This window comes from Capsicum annuum, chromosome 8 (assembly GCF_002878395.1).
Source record: "Capsicum annuum cultivar UCD-10X-F1 chromosome 8, UCD10Xv1.1, whole genome shotgun sequence".
In the NCBI taxonomy this organism is placed as follows: domain Eukaryota; kingdom Viridiplantae; phylum Streptophyta; class Magnoliopsida; order Solanales; family Solanaceae; genus Capsicum; species Capsicum annuum.
The window spans coordinates 22,645,223-22,664,030 of record NC_061118.1 but is presented as its reverse complement, the minus strand read 5'-3'; positions in this window follow the sequence as shown (position 1 = coordinate 22,664,030).

Genomic DNA, 18,808 nt, shown 5'->3' with positions numbered 1-18,808 from the left:
TTAGAAACCTCATATCAATATCTTGAGAGAATCTATTCCAAATCTATGTCGGATTAGGGGCCAATACAATATCGGTGTATTAGATGAGAGACATGTGTTGATAAGATTAGAAACTTTAGAAGATTATGTTCAACTCCTATCCTCGGCATCTTTTTACATCAATATGAAGGATAGAAAATGTAAGATGAGGACTCTAAAGTAGGATTCGTGGTTTAAACTAGATGTAGAAACCAGAATTGGAGTTGCATGGCTATCTCTTTCTGATTTACCACCAAATTTCTTTGCAAAGGATGCAATCTTCTCCATCGTATCAGCAGTAGGTAAACAACTTACAGTAGATCTAGCAACTAAGAACCATACAAGACCTAGCTGCGCTCGTGTGAAGGTGGAGGAAGGCTTGGATACTGAGATGCTACAGAGAATAAGGATAAATGTGCAGAATGATAATAAAGGAGAAATCAAATCGAAATGGGTACAAATTCATATGACTATATGCCCAAATATTGTAATGATTGTTTTTACAAGGTCATGATGCAAATACTTGTTTGACTTCTCATCCTGAACTATATGAAAAGCAAAAAGAAGAAAAGAAAAAAGAAGTAGCATAGGCAGAAGACAATGCAAATGCTAAACAAAGGAGCAATCAACAGAACAGTGACATAGTAAAAAAGGGAGCAGCTGATAATCAACAATGGATGCGAAGGTATAGGAGAGACAGATATGGTCATATTCTGGGAGAAGTGGAAGAGAATAAGGTTGAACAGGTGGAAGTTTCCAATTCCTTTGGAGCACTAGAATAAAATATTGACAAGGAGTTGAATAATAATGGAGGAGAACAACCTGAGATGATTAATAACCAAGCAGGCAATAAAACAATCAGCACAAAGGAATGGGTCAATCAAACATTTGGCAAAAGTTCAGATATACCTCATCCAGATACAAAACAAGCAGAGAAACAGCAAGTAGAAAATTCAACATGTAGCATAAAGGGACAACATGAGAAGGTCATATCAAAAGAAAAACAGAAAGACAAGGGAGAACAAAAAACTCAGCAGAATAGTTAGCAAGAGGAACAAAAAGATGCAGATCAACAGATGCAAGTATATGAGGTAGAAAGCAGGGAGCTGATGGTGTTGAAAGGGATTATACCACTGGAAATACAATCACATAGTCTGGTGGAGACATATAATAAAGATAAGGAAGATTTAGATATGAATGAATTAGAGAATAACATTCATCAGTTAGCTAAGGAAGCAGATTTATCTCCAAAATAAGTAGAAGATTTAAAAGATAAATAGAAAAAAGCAAAGAAGAAAACCAAAGGCACTAGTGTAAGTTTAGAAACAATGAATACAAGAAGTAGTCAGCTAAGATCAGATCAGTATGAATACAATAATATGGAATATAAGGTCAATTAACACTCAACAGGCCTTCACAAGATTGGTCACAATGCAGAGGAGATATCATTTTTATTTCATAAGGCTCATGGAACCTTTCCAGGATGGACAACAAATTGAAAATTATAGGAGGACATTAGTGTTGAAGCATTCTTTAGTGACTGTTTCTCGTAAGATATTGGCATTTATACATGAGGAGATGGAAATGAATATTCTGAAGGATGAAGAGCAACAATTATCAGTGAAACTGGATAGTGCTGAAGTATCATCGATAGTTAATCTAGTATATGCAAAATGTAGTACTACAGAAAGACAAGGTTTATGGGATTCATTAGTGGAAATGGAAGATACCTATCAGATGCCATGGCAAATATGAGGTGATTTCACTGTAATAAGAAATGAAGAGGAGAAATTAGGGGGACTACCAGTTACATTAAATGAAACACATGACTTCAATCAGTGTATTAGTTTATGTAATTTGGAAGAACTTCAATTTAAGGGAAGTAAATATACATGGTGGAGTGGAAGAACTGATGAAGGCTATATTTACAAAAGGCTTGATAGAATTTTGTGCAATGATAGAATGCAGAGTATTTTCCAGATAATGGAAGTTGAACATCTTCCTAGGAGTGGGTCGGATCTTACACCATTACTTATACAATGCAGAAGGGAAAAGATGTAAGTAATCAAAGCTTTTAAACTTTTGAATCTTTGGTTAAAAGAAGAATAATGTTTAAATGTTATAAAAGACAGTTGGGTAATAGAGCTAACAGGAGATCCTTTCATACTATTTCATCAGAAATTGAAGAATACTAAGTCTGCATTAAAAAAGTGGAGTATGGAAACCTTTGGTAATATTTTCCAAGAAATTGTAACACTGGAGGATATTATCAAAGTTAGGGAAAAGTAGTTTGAAAAAAATCCAAGTGGATCTAATAGAGAATATCTTTTTAAGGCACTTGCTGAGTTGAATTTGCAAGTGAAAAGAGAAGAAGAATATTAGAGACAGAAAGCTAGGTATGATTGGTTTGTAGATGGTGAAAGGAATACCAAATTTTTTTGCACTATTTTTAAAGGAAGGAGAAGCAGACTCAACGTTAAAATAATACAAAATAAAGATGGGGAATGGATGGAAGAGACAAATGAGATTGCATAATCAGCTGTTGAACTTTTTTAGAATCAGTTTACCAAAGAAAAAAATGCAGAGGATTTTTCAATGCTTGAAGAAATAACAAAGGTGGTAACTGAAGAACAGAATACTGAGATTCTGAAAATGCCTACAGAAGAGGAGATAAAAGGAGCTATTATGGGGTTGAATAGAAATAGTATTAGAGGACCGAATGGAATGATTGGTGCTTTTTTTCAAGATGCATGGGAAATCATAAATATGGACATTTAGAATATGGTGATAGATTTTTTCTATGGTCATACTTTACCAAGATTTATCACTCACACCAACTTAGTTTTATTACCAAAAAAAAATTGGTGGTGAATTCTTTTTCAGACATGAGACCTATTTCTTTAAGCAACTTTGTCAACAAAATTTTTTAAAGAATAGTTTATGAAAGGTTAAAGTGTCTACTTCCTCAGTTGATCTCACCAGAGAAAGCAGGTTTTGTACAGGGGAGGAGTATTGCTGAGAATGTGCTGATTGTACAAGAAATAGTACCAAAAATCAGAAAAAGAGGAAAGCCTCCTAACATGGTCATGAAGTTAGACATGATGAAGGCTTATGATAGGGTAGAATGGTTGTTCTTGCCAAAGATACTGAGAAAAATGGGTTTCTGTTAAATACTAATTGACATGGTGTTCAGACTGGTGGAGAACAACTGGTATTCTATCCTAATCAATAGGCAGCCTAATGGTTTTTTCAAATCTTCAAGAGGTTTAAAGCAAGGTGATCCTTTATCACCAACTTTTGTCATCATTGCTATTGAAGTTCTATAATGAAATATGAAGAAGTTAATAGAGAATAAAGAGTTCAAGCTATTCGAATACCTAGAGGGAGTCCAAAACTAAATAACTTGGCCTTTGTTGATGACATGATCATCTTATGTAAAGATGAGCTGAGAACTCTGCAGCTGGTTACAACTCTGGAAAGATATAAAGCTGTCTCAAGGTAGAAGATTAATAAAGGAAAAAGTGCAATATATTTTCATAAAGGAGTATCAAATGGAACTGCTGTGATGTCTGAAGTAGTTACAGGTATTTTAAGAGGTGAAGTTCCTTTTAATTACCTAGTTTGCCCTATATTTTACATGTGGAAGAAGAAGGATTATTATCATCAATTGATGAGGAAGATAACAAATAAAATTTAGGCATGGAAAGGTAAACTATTATCCTATAGTGGTAGAGCTGTATTGATTCAACATGTACTATACAGTATACCAATTCACTGCTTATCAGTAATGAATCCACCTCTTAATGTACTGAATACTATTGATAGAGCATTAACATAGATTTTCTGGAGCAGAAAAATAAGTGAAAGAGGAAAGCATTGGATAAGATGGAAAGATATGTGTATGCCAAAGGATGAAGGAGGGCTTGGGTTTAGAAAAATAACAGATATTTCAATGGTACTATTCTACAAACTATGATGGAAATTTAGGACAACTAATTCTATAAGGAGTGGGTACATGAAGAACAAATATTGTAAAAAAGGAATATCCAACAATGATTGTGTGGAGAATTAGTTCAGGAGGTTCACAGATCTGGAAGAAAAAGTTGATTGCCAGAAATCTAGTGAAACATCTTATAGTATGGCAGATAAGGGGTGGAAATTAGATATATGTCTAGATAATTGGACAGGACAAGGTGAACTTTATACTCTGATGGAAGGTTCATGTGTGACAGATAAACATGAACAGGTTAGAGATTTAGTGATAGAGGGAAGATGGGATGAACAAACACTTGCAACAATGTTCAACTCAGAAATAGTTGACCATATAATTTCTAAAGTAAAACATCCAACAGATAATGAAGATGATAGAACAATGTGGCCATTGAAAGACAAAGTAGGTTTCATGGTGAATTAAGCATGGCAATATATTACAGATAAAGGATAAAAAAGTGATATATACAGGTGCATATGGGTTAAGGGTTTGCCTTTTAAAATTGGTTTCTTCATGTGGAGGTTATGGAAGAGTAGAATTCCAGTGGATGACAATGCTAGAAGATGGGGGTTACAGGGCCCATCAAAATATTGGTACTATGTTGAACCTATAGTGGAGACATTGTCTCATGTATTTAGAAGATCCTTTTACTCTAACAGGGCCTGGTCCTATTTTTCTTCTTTTGTAGGTATATCTATCCAAGGGTAAACACTAAGGAGTACTATACTTAAATGGTGGAATACAAGAGATAAAAAGAGAGAGTTTCCTTCTTTTCAAGCCTTACCTAGTATCATCCTATGGGGGATTTGGAAGAGAAGGAATAACAAGAAATATGATAATAAGAATACCTCTGGGTTGAGAATTATCTATAATATTACAAGGAACTTGAGGTTGTGACTGAAGGTCAGAAAGCCAGATGTGGATTTTCCCATAGAATGGCCACAGATACTAGAGGAGTTTGATAAGATTAAAGGCAAAATAAAGGGGATAGTTGTGCAATGGAAGGCCCCAGAACAAGGATGGTTCAAATACAACACAGATGAAGCATTCAGAGGTAAAGAGAGAAGGAGCTCTTATGCTTATTATCTGAGAAATGAAGCAAGGGATTTAATTTATTCTCATGCACAAACAAAGCAACATGCAGATAGTATTCAAGCAGAAGAAAATGCTATACTTTAAGCAGCTAAACATTACAGGCAAACACAGTTCTAGAAGGTAATTTTCCAAATGGATTCTTTGCTAATGCAAAAGGTATTAACCGGAAATTGGTATATACCTTAGATTTTAGCAAGTATAAACACATAAATTCAGCAATAATTGAAGGACAAATAAGTAATTTATCAGCATATATACAGACGGAAACATGTTAGCGGATTACCTTACTAATTTAGCCATAGATACAGGAGCAGTAACTCTTACTAGCTTTCATCATCTACATAAAAGGGGTAAATCTATTTTTAATAGTGATAAATGACAAAGTCCTTATTTAAGGATTACACTAGTTCGAGGTTAAAGGACATACAAAGATTAAGGCAGGAAAGATACATGGCATATATTGATAGCAAAAAAGACCAACAAAAAAAAGATAGATTTCAGATTATCCTAAGCTATTAGCAAGAAGGATTTTTAGCATCAACAGAGGTTTTAAAGGTGGAGAGGAGCTACTTACATTGGTATTTCAGGCAATTTCAGCAACAAAGGAGGTATATTCAGATAGTATCTTCTTCCAATACAGATCTAGAAAGAATCGATCAGAAGTTAAAGTAATAAGTAATAAAAATCAAGTGACTATATCATCAAATTAAGGGTCATCACCAATAAATTTGGCAAATTCGAATACCAGAGAAGAAGATGCATGCGTGATTGAGAGCTGGAATCACAAAATTAAAGACAGCAGGATGGAAAATACTGAAGGTTTAAGGAAGATGGATGAGAAATGAGATACTAAATAAGAGGTGCAGCATTTCATCTCAAAAGAAAAAGGAAACAAACTTTAACTTTTTTGGAGACCCTATTGATCTCAAGTGTTTTTTATTTTTGTTTTCTTTTAGTTGGACCCGGGTTGGACCGAGACAGCCCAACTGATTTAGGATGTTTTTTTTAAATGGGTTGGTCCATTAAAGTTTAGCAATTATTAATAAAAGCTCAAATTTAACCGAAAAAAGGTGGATTTATGCACCTCAATGTTGCAATCCAGGCTTATTTAGCCTTATTTTGAGGAGTTTTGTTGTGCTTAATGGGTAAATATTTGTATAATTTATAATATAGGTATTAAAATGCTTGATTATAATGTTTAATTCATCTTTCAAACAAGTTTGGAATCAATTTGGCCACTTAGAGTTTAGATGAGAAAACTAGTGTACTAGTTTGAGCTATGTGTTGTTCTAGTTGACCTCAATGGATTATAGTATGCGTAATGAGTTACTAAGGGTATTATTGTTTAATTATATATGGAATAATATTTTTTCCTAGTTTTAAAGATTCAATTGATACAATCCAAGAAACAAAATACTATGTTAAAGATCAAAAGGCCAAAACTAGTATTCTTAACTTGAGATTCTAGTTCATTGTCTTGATTTGTATGTCATTTTGAGCTCTAATACGTGGTGTTTGATGATATATTATGATTTATGATCTTATAATAATGATATATATATGATAAAAAATCTGTAAATCAAGTGTAAACATCTCCACAAGGCTTGGAAAGGATGGACAAACACATGGAACAATATTTGATCAAAACCGGACATTGTGGAGTCATTTGCGTGCCACGGAACATAGGCACCTCTTTAGGGATGTTCCATGGACTTGGATGAATAATAGGAAGTAAATTAAACTATATAAACCTAATAAGGGCGTTCCACTGACCCTAGGAATCGGGATATAGGTGTGGCATGCCGCTCTATCAAAATTGACAACTTATGTCCTCCTATAAGTAGGACCCTTAAAAATTATGTTACACACCTTGGATGACCTTTAAACTTTGAGGGGGGATATATAACACTTAAATTATGGTTTTATACCATTAATTTGTTTTTTTTTATGGAATTTAACATGTATTCAATCATTCTGGTTACAATTATGTACATGAACGACTAAACACCTTTTTTCGGGGTTAAGGCAAAGAACATGATTACTCTGGTTATGAATTGATTTGTTTTTTTTATTTATCATACTTGGTTGGTTACTTATATTTTTTGTTAGTATTTTAAATATTTTTACCCTTAGCATACATCCATTGTCATCTTGTGTGACCGGAAGGAGGAACGAGAGGATAGAACGTGGGGTAAATATAATAGGATTGTCATCTTCTATAGAATGAAACTATAAATTGCATTTAGGATAGGAATATAACTATGTGACCTATTAAGTTCACTAACAAGATGAAATATGAATGCATTTAACTATGTTCTCACATCCTCGCTCAATGATGTAGTTGTGGGTCTAAGCTAGATAGATGACAAGACGCTGAGAAGACCATAATCATAATTTCAACCCCGTGAATCAACAACCAGGTTAAGTAACCTAACCAATGAAGTTCAATATCATTGTATGAATATTCGTAGAGTCTTAACCCTGAGTTTCTCCCAATTGATTTTCCAAGACCTTTAATTAACCGCATTGTTAAGTTTACATTAGTTTTAAACTTCCCACTCTCTTGGTTACCTTCACACCAATTTAATCTCAGTAGTTAAAATTGAATTAGTTAGTAGTTAAAACAAGTCCCTATGAGACTAATAATCGATTGAAAAAGTCCACTTAATTATTTGTGGGACCAAGTACACTTGCATGAGTTCTTGGGCGCAAATATTAGGGTTGACCCAAAAGGTGGATTCGCATGCTACTACGATAAAGCAATTGGAGCAGAAGTTTGAAAAATTGTCTGCAACCTTGAATCAGAGGCAACCAGGTACAATTCCGAGAAATATAATTATGAATCCTAAGAATTATGGTCATTGTCTAGCTATCACCACTCGGAGTGGTAAGGTGACTATTGATACCTCTATGCCTACTATTAATGAGCTGAAGAATAATAGTGTTGTGGTTGATGAGATACCTAAAGCAGAGTTAGATAAGGTGACAGGTGTTAACGGTGATGTTTAGAAGTACAAAGGTAAGAGAAAGGTCGATGAGCCTATAGTGAAGCGAATTCCACAATCTCCCATACCTTTTCATTAAAGGTTGAAACGGAAGAAGGATGAAAGCAAGTTTAAGAAGTTCATAGCTACTGAAAGAGTTAACCTTGAACATCACTCTACTTGAGGCTCTTGAGCAGATGCCTGGGTACACCAAGTTTATAAAGGAGTTGGTGATGAAGAAGAGAGTTGTTAGTTTTGAAGATATTGCTAGGTTGCACCACTGTAGTGCGATTACTTCTGGATCTTTGGCTTAAAATAAGGGTGATCTCGGAGTATTCATAATTCCATGCACCATTGTAACATCTAGGTTTTCTTGTGAATTGCATGACTTGGAGCAAACATTAATTTGATGCCGCTAGCAGTGTTCAAAAGGTTAGGCTTGAGCCCTTCAAAATCAATGACTATGTGATTGTTAATGGTAGATCATATAGGAACAAAACCTTTAGGCATATCATTCAATGTTTTGGTGAAATTAGACAACATTTTTTAGCTGACTTTGTTATCTTAGATCGTGAAGTTGACTTTAAGATGCCTATAATCATGGGAAGACCATTTTTGTCCATGGGTAGATCCACGGTAGATCTGGGGAAACGAGAGCTCAAGTTTAGAGTGAATGATGTGGAGGTCATATTTAACATCTGCATGATGGTAGATCATACAGTGAAGAAACCTATGGGCATATCATTCAATGTTTGGGTGAAAGTAAACAACTTTATTTTTTTAGATGACTTTGTTTTCTTGGATTGTGAAGTTGACTTTGCGATACCCATAATCGTGGGGGGACCATTTATGGCCATGGGTAGAGAAATGGTAGATCTAGATAAAGGATAACAAATATTCCAAGTGAATGATGAGGAGGTCACATTCAATGTCTGTAGAACCATAAAGCATCCAACCAACTTGAGGGTTGTGTCAGTTATACATTGTTTTGATCACCCAGGAGGCTACTCATTTTGTTACTTGATAAATTTTGAGTAATCAAGGCACCTATATCATGTCGTGATGTTAAATGAAGTGTTTCATGGGAGGAAACCCATAGGCTTGTTGGTGAAACATGAGTAACCAACATAGCCACATTGTTCTGCAATGTTAAATTAAGAACTGGGTGGGAGGCAACCCGTTATTTTAGTGATCACTTGTTTTTATTATTTGTAGGTCTATAACATAAGAAACAACCCAGAACACGATAAATCATTTCTTATTTCAAATTATTCCAAGTAAGGGGACTTACTAACCCACTCATGGAGGTCATAAGTCCCACTCGGGCTAGGTAAGTTATAAAATTATAAATGAAAGGAAATTTTGTGGATTCTGAGGAACTTCTAATTTTTTTTCCTCCAAACCTACTTACTGGGTCATAAGTACCACTTATAACCTCATAAGTAGTTTAATAAGTGTTAGAACAAAAAGATCAGAGAGCAGGGAAAGTGTGAAAAAATTATCCACATACAACAAGGCACTTATGATCCATAGGTGCCACTAACTCCTCATAGATGCTACCATTAGTGATCAATTTTTGGGCTCTTTTTTTCAAAACTAGGCCTACCCTGACTATACCCATCCCAAAATCGGCCTACCACTGGTTTTTAAAGCTTATAATTCCAGTTTATCCACCTCATAGTCTTCAAATTTCCATCTTCCTCTAAAATTTAAAATTTCCAATTTCCTTTCAAATTCTATATAAGGCAAGACTCATCCCTCAGTCCCTCACTTGCAAGCTACAAAATTTTTTAAGGATAGGCTTTCAAAACTACTTCAAGCTTCTACTTTCATCTTTCAAAATAAAAAATCAAGGTAAACTTCTTGGCTCCTATGAATAGTGTAATATAATGTTCACATACAATAGATGAGTTGGTACTCGAATATGCTTGAAAATTATGTAAAACTCAGAAGTTCTTATTTATAGGAGCCTAGAGTAATCAAGAAAAAATGAAATTTGGACAATGTTTTTAACTTAAAACCCTTTGATCATGCCCAAGTTGAAAAGGTGATGGAATCTAAATTTTTGTATGCCTTGCCTGTGTTTTAGAAATTGATACAAGTGATATGTCCATTATTGGACTGGAATGGGCTAAAGTTTACAATATAGGGATGTAAATTTTGGAAAATATTCAAATTTTAATAATTTTGATTTTTCTTCAAATTTTGCACTCCCTTATTCTTTTACAAGCACTAACACTTTCTCTTTTACAAGAACTAACACTTTTTTTCATGTACTATGGTATAAAAGAAGACAGTACCATCGAGGCAACTGGATAAATCCCCCGAGCACCGTGTCTTAATCAAGGAGTAACCAATTGCGCTGACCATAGCATCATGGATGATTTTGATTAAGTCCTTGCTCAGAGGACCCATAGGCTTTTAACCGTGATTCTAACCCAGTATAAAGGCCCATTAGTTCCTCCAGAGCCTAGTGATAGACAAGGTGGTGATGTGAATATGAGTATGGATTTTGATAGGGGTAAGGAAAGAGAGGCACTCAAGATGAGCACTTAGAAGGAGAGGACCCTAGACACATCTACTTCATCCCTGACCTCTACTTATGAAATAGTTAGGGTATCTTATAGCCCCCTTGCGCCGCTACCATTTATACAACTCTAGACTTTATTATGGTACCTCAAGACTTATGAAAGTGCTTAGAAGAAAGGCAAGATGAGACTACAACCTGATTTACTCAGATAGTGTACGAGATTGCTATATTATATGAGATAATTTAGCCTTGGGTCTTAACAACATTAGAGAGTGTAGAGACTAAAATTTAGGAAGTTATAAGGTATGTGATAATAAAGATAAAGGATGAGTTACTTAGCTATATTAATGTTTTTGAGAAAAGAGTACAGGCTCAGTTTACTAATATTAAGGAACCCAATCGAGATAGGATTAGAAAGGTGGTGGCTACATTATGCAATAAGTAAGGGTGTGCTGAGATAGCTGTGGGTGCATCCTTTAGTAGTGCACCACCACTACCACTACATCTGTTAGTCGAGATACTCTCTGAGGGGATGAACATGACACGGTTTCTTAGTGCATCCCAAGTATGTCCTCATTCCCTTGCTTTATATTATTTTTATGCACTTGAGATAGTGCGTAGTCTTTTAGATGGGGGTGAGGTATGCCATAGCCGCTGTAGGTTTTTGTTACCATGTTTGTTTTTCGATTGATCTAAGTATGGTTGTAGAAATGGCATATCTTAGGTAATATTGTGTTGGATAATGTCTTGTTTCTAATTGTACATCTTTTTAGTGTAATTAGAAGATTTTTGAGTATCTAAGGTAGTTGATGTACTTTGTTTTTGAATTTTGAGAAAAATGATAGCGCTCTTAAAATCTATTTTAAATTGTGTGATGCATATATATGTGTGACCATTGTGAATCTCTTTATGGAATTAGAATTAGGGACATTACAATCATAGAAAATAATTGCATGAACTAGATAGGTAGTAGCTTATGATGAAGCATTGTGTTATGTGTGTGTGAGATACTACTTTGTTTCATTTGTGTGTTGAATCCAGAAATTGCCCAATTAGTCTTGCCTCGATTGGTGGATAGTCGGTTAGGAAAGGATCATAGGTAATTCTTGAATAAGTCTACTTTTATCCTAAATGACCTTTCAAAAGTGAATAAGTTTCCCTATATCCCTATTTTGAGCCTGTATAGCCAATTTTTCTTATTTCACCTCTCACCTTCCTATTAATGCTATAATGAACCTATTTTAGTTCTAGTCCTTCTTTGACATTGTGCACCTTAACTCAGGAAAATTGCTTAAGTTAAGAGTGGCTATTATAGTAGTGTGTAATGTGAAGTAGGTATGAAGAAGGGTAAATAAGAGAAAAAACTAGGGCTAGGTAAGGTACAAAATACAAAAAAAAATTGAAAAAGAAAGAAAAGGCAAAAAGGAAGAATAAAATAAACCACACCCAACCTGAATGTGCAATAAAAGAATAAAAAAGGAGAAATAAAAAAGAATTGGTTGGTAAGTGGCCCCTAGCGCAAGTGTTGTACCAAGGAGGCTTAGTCTCTAATAATGTCCATATGTACCATACCAGCCCGCAAGCCTACATTACAAGCCAAGTAAAGTCCTATAGTGATCCTAACCCGACAGTCTGAAAGCTAAGGTATAAAAAAAAGGGCAAGCCTATGGCATTTGATGCAGATTGATTGGAACTTCCTTGTGAGTATGAGTTTCTCTTGATACATATATGCATTGACATGTATGATTTCATATGAGTAACTGGGACTCCTTTGATGTGATGGTGTATTGGGTTGTGTTGCTAGTTGCTTACTTCTTGATTCCTTTGTGACATATTGGTGTGTTTCAGTGATACTTATAGTTGGTTTTGAAGTTTTAAAATAGAGGGGGGGAGGGTTAATATTTCACTTAAAATTTGATGATTGATTGTCATAGTTAGTTAAGGTTTCTCCTTTTAAACATCATAGTTTTGTTTTGCGTTCCTTAAGGACTTGCAAACATTCTAAATTGTGGGTGTCGATGTGCTATGGTTTTATAGCACTTTTGATGCTTAAAGTATGCAAGTTACTTAGGTATTTTTGTTAGATGTGATGTGTTTAGTAGGAAACCATGTTTTTGTGATAAAAAGGAGAAAAGATATGAAAATTGAAGATTTTGGGACACCTATGTGGATACCTACGCCCCGTAGGTGCGACCTACGTGGGGTAGGTGTTAGAATATGTGCCATAAAGTTGAAGATCAAAGATTCAGAAGCTAAAGAATATGAGCTTGTCACCTACGGAGTACTTTTTATGGGCCTTTGGTAGTACCTACACCCTATAGATGTAAGAATCAATGAAGTCTATAGATTTTTTTAGGATATTTGGATACTGACACCTACGGTGAGACCACCTACGTCCCATAAATAGTCCCGCAGGTGGAAATCAACTTTGATTTTCCTCTTTGGTTTAAGATTGGTTTCCTAGGGTTTCCTTATATTCTATAAATATCCTTTTTATATTTTTTAATTTAGTTGACATATTCTTACTACTTACAAATATTTATTTGATTTCGATATTCGATTTTGATCTTGGGATTCCTTTGTTCCTATATTAGTTAAATTATTAATCTGATACTTTGGGTTTTCATCATAATTTATTTTGAGATTAATTTAATGTTTCCAACAATTAATTCCATTAATTGTTTCACAATGATGAGTGGCTAAATCCCTTAGCTAGAGTTGTGGGAACCCTACTAGATTAACAAAGTTGGAGAACTGCAATGTTGTCTCAAATTGATATTCTTGCATGTATTATGATCATCTTCAGTTTAATTGATGTCTTAGCAGTTTCAAATGTTAGGATCCCACCTATATGAACTACCTACTTCACAAGATAGGTAGAGAGTAGGAAAAGAAGATCACAATAGTAATTTATAGTTAATTGTCAAAATAAACTAATCATCTTAATCTACTTAAGATAATTATCTTTATTTAAATAACTGGGGACTCAAAAGATAATAGTTTATCTAGGATCTAGGATAAGTATTTGTAAGGAAATACTCTAAGACTCAAAAGGTAAGGAGTGGATTCACTAAGGCATTCATAAGACGATTAGTGATACATAACATATCAAATTCTACATGCAAGATATTGGATTGGTTCAACAAAGCACGATAAACCTACAAAGTTGAGAAGATAGAAGGAACACAGTCGTAGTGTTCATTTCAGATTGATTACAACCAAAGTATTCCACATCTTGTTACTTTTCACTATTTACAACTACAAACACCTATTTATTTTTCTTACTGCCTAATGATTTCAGCAAGTTTAAGAGATAGTTCACGTATTCCTTATGGGTTCGACCCCAACATAAGTTGGGTTACTATATTTTGCATTGATTTCTTTATATGCAATTGGAGGTGTAGCTTTGGGAGATATCAAAATTTTTACCACAACCACCTCCACCAGTTGAGATATATCCTATATTTGCACTACCTCCTACACTAGAAAGGTTGAGCTAGAGATGGATGCCTAGAGTATCCCAGGTATGTCTTCATTCCCTTACTTTATATTATAGTTATGCAATGGGGGCAATGTATAGTCCTTTAGTTGGGGTTGGGTGTGTACCATGGCTAAGTGTTTTTCTTACCATATTTTTTCCTATCGACTGTGCTATTATAGTAGAACTTGCATGTTTAGGTTGTTTTATGTTTGTGTTATACATGTTTTATGTTTTGTTTGTGTTTAAAAATGAAAAAAATAAGTGAGTTAAGGACAGTTGATATATTCTGATTATTTTTAAATGTTTGAGAAAAATGTCCCTCCGAAATTCATATTTTAAACTATGTAATATGTTTATCTTTGGAACCATTGTGAATCTTATTATGACATTAGGATTAGGGACATAATAATCATAGCTTAGTATTTGCATAAAATGGATAGGTAGTAGTTTGTAACATAACTGTGTGCCATGTGTGTGTTATATTGCTTACCCAATTCCCTTTATGCATTTAATCCAGAACTTACCTAGTTAGTTTTGCCAAGGCTGTAGGATAGTTGGTTAGGAAAGGATCATAGTACATTCTCGATTTAGTCTACTCTTACCTTAAATAACTTTCCAAATTAGAATAAATACCCTTGATCCTAATTTTGAACCTACATAGACTATTTTCTTGTTTTCACCTTTCACCTTTCAAGTTTAGTTACAATGAACATGCTTTGGCCTAGTCCCTCCTTGGACATTGTGCACCTTAAATCTGATAAATCGCATAAGTTAAAGGTGGCTATCATAGGAGTGCATAATTATAATTAGGTGTGAATAAAGGTTTGAATAAGAGAAAAAAAAAGTAGGGTTGGGTGTGGTAAGAAAAAATAGAATAAAAACAAAAGAAAGAAAAAAGTTAAAAAGAAAGAGTAAAAGAAATCGCACCAAACCTAGATAATTAATTAAAAAAAGAAGAAATAAAGGAAAAGTTGGTTAAGAAGTGGGCCCCAAAATGTAATTGTAGTGTCAAGGAGTTTTAGTCATTAAAGTCCTAAATTTACCATACCAGCCCCCAAGCCTACATAACAAGTCGAATAAATTCCTATAATGATTCTAGTTTGACTATAGAAAAAACTAAGGTAAAGAAAATAAGTGCAAGCCTATGCTATTTTATGGACATTAATTGGAACTTCTTTTGTTAGTGTGAGTGTCTCATGATCGTCTGTGTATTAACATGCATAATGATATTGTTAGAGTGAGACTTATTTATTGTGAGACTTGTGCATAATCATGTACATATGCTTGATTGTTTGTTGCTAATTTAATTCCATATCTTGATTACTTTGTGTTGCTTTATTGGGAAACATATATCCACACAGTTGGTTTTAAAAATTTAAAAATAAGAGAGGTGATGTTTTTGAGTTGACTACCCTAGGTACTTTACGTTTCTCTTAGTTAAGCATCATCATGTTATTTTTGTTATGTTTTATTGCCTGAGGACATACAAATGTTTTAAGTTGAGGTGTTGATGTGTCATGGTTTAATGAAACTTTTGATGCTTAAACTTGAAAATACCCAAGTACATAGGTCCATTTTGCTAGATATGATGTGTTTTTGCGTCTATGTTATAGGAAATTAGGTTATGGATCTTAAATAGAGAAAAAGAGTTAAAGTTGCATAAGAAACCCCACCTACGAGACCACCTACGTGGCATGGGTACTACCTACAGCCATCGACAGTGAACTCGTGGGTCTTAGATATGCTAAGTTCATAGACCCTAAAAGTTTAATTTTCATTTGATTTTGATGAAGGACTACTTACCGGGTGTAAGTACCGCTAACGCCACCATAAGTACCATTATGGGTGTTTTTGGTTGAAGAACAGAGGCTCTGAAGTTTGAAGGTTTTTTCTGTTAGTGAAGAGGAGGCTACTTTATAGTTTGTATGCCCCACTTGTGCCCCATAAGTGCCATCATAGGTACAAGTACTGGAGCATGCTGCATTTCTGAGGATTTAAGTCACTTACGACAACCACCTACGGGGAATGGGTAGTACCTACGACCCGTAAGTGGGTACATAAATGATCACTAACACAGTTTTTCCTATTTGTTTGGGTTAGGATCTCATTGTATTCAATAAATATCCTTATTATGTTTTTGTATTAGTTTACGCATTGTATACATTTACAAACATATATCGATTTCAAGATTAAATTTTTTATCTTAGAATCATTTATTCTTGATTATTTGGTATAGTATTAATTTGAGAACTTTGTTTTTGTTCTTCAATTATTGTGAGATATTTTCTAAGCTTTCTTTATTAAATTAGTGTAGGTACATGTATTGTTGTATTCTTTGGAGTGTATGATTTCTTAACTACTCCAGAAGTTAAGAACTTGCCTGTATTTAAGATCATCTTCACAAGAGAGGTCAAAATTAGGGAAAAATGGGTACAACAGTAATTTAAGGATACCAACCTTATCTAATCAACTTGAAATCAAAAAGGAGATATTTGAACTGGGATCAAAGACAAAAGTTAGTAAGGAGACACTCTGAGATTCACAAAGTGAAGAGTAAAATTTATCAAGGCGTTCACAAGATGGTTGGTGATACATAGCTTGATAGTTTTTGCATGCATTGCATTGAGTTAGTCGGATTGAGCATTAAAAGTCTACATAGTTAGGAAGCCAGGGGAAACAAAGTCCTTGTATTCATCTTAGATTAATTTCAACTAAAGCGATCAAGACTTGTTGCTATTTTATTGTATTCAGAGAAAAACTCCCATTGACTTTTCCTGTATTTTTCCTACTACATCTGTATATTCGTGAGAGATATTCGACCTATTCTTTATGGGTACGACCCCAACCTCTATTGGGTCTCTATATTTGATATTGAACGCATTATATTTCACGAAGGTGTAGTTTTGGGCAATATCACAGTGTACAAAATTTTTTAAGAAGAACATATTCTCTTGATTCGGTACTCCACATGCTATCATTAGTGATGGTAGGTTCCATTAATGCTATCGTCTATTTAAGGTCCTTCTTGATAAGTGAAGTGTAAAATATTAGGTGGAAATACCTTACAATCCACAGACCAGTTAGTAGGTTGAGGTCTCTAATTGTGAGACCAAGTCTATTTTGACAAAGATTGTGAATGCCAACTGGACTGATTGGTAAAGGAAACTAGATGATGAACTTTAGGCCTATTAAGCAACTTTTAAAACTCCCATAGGTTCCTCTTTGTATCAACTTATGCATGGCAAGGCATGCTATTTTTTGGTTAAACTTGAGGACAAGACACTATGGGTGTTGAAGAACTGAATATTTATTGGAGTGATGATGTAAACATAAGGATGCATAACATAAATGAGTAAGATGAATTTTGTCTCCGTGATTATGAGAGTACTGCCTTGTATAAGGAGAAGATGAAGTTGTACCATGACAAGAAGAGTGAGAAAAAGGTATTCTTGCCAGTGATATGGTTTTGTTGTATAATTTGGGACTTCACTTACTTCCTATCAAGTTAAAGTCTAGGTTTTCTGGACCATTAATTATGGTTATATTATTTCCTAATGGTGCAATTAAGCTTAAACCATATGGAGATTCCTCATTCAAGGGGAACGGGCATTGTTCTAAGAATTATATGGGAAGTATGGAGTAGTTGAAGGTTTATGAGCATATATCCTTGGTAATTTCTAAGTAGCCAAGGAAACTGAGTTGTGACATGATGTTAAATTAGGCACTTCATGGGAGGAAACCCATAGGCTTGTTGGTAAAGTCTGAGTATTCAACATAGTCATGTCGTACCGCAACATTCAATCAAGCGCTGCTTGGGAGGCAACCCAAGTAGTTAATGTTCACTTTGTATTTTTATTGATTAAAAGCATGGAGAAATATCTGGAAAATGATAAAATTGCAAAAATTTCAAAGAAGTCTAGGTAAGTGGACCTATGACCCAACTTATAGGGTTTGTAGGTCAAACCCATGACATGTAAGTTGAAGTCGTGGCTATGAAAATTTTATTTGAGTCTCTAAAGTTGTACTTATGGACTTTACTTATGGAGGTTGTACGTATAACCTACAACCAATTAAGTTAGGACATAGAAATTAGAGAGAAATTAGGTGTAGAAATAAGTTACAACCTTACTTACAGTGGCCGTAAGTAGTACTTACTACCCATAAGTGGGTCAAAAATTTATTGGGCCAAATTTTAATATATGGGTTAGGCCCATGTAAATCAACCCAATCTGACAACCCTAGGGTTATTAAATCCTCCAAATTAAACCTTTAACCCCCAAAATTTTGAAATTCAAAACTCCATCTTCCTTTAAAACTCTCCAACTTTCTCAACAACTATAAAAGGCAAATCCCATGAATAAACTCCTTACTTGCACGCACATTGTTAGAGAAGTAGGACTAAAATTTGGTATTCAACTTCTACTATAAAAATATTAAATCTAAGTAATAATTCTTGGCCCCAACTTGGTTAAAAATTTGTTCATGATCATTGAATTTTTGATATTACTCAAAATAAACATGAAATTGTAAAATTCTGATAATCTTGAAATATGTGGAGCTTAAACTTGGTTAAATTTAATTGTTTGCATGAATTTTAGTTTGGGAAGCCTATGATCATAAATATAAATGGAAGTAGAAATTGAATAGTGCGAACAATATGTGAAATAACTACTCTTAGATTTTGTACTTATGAATCTACTTATGAGCTC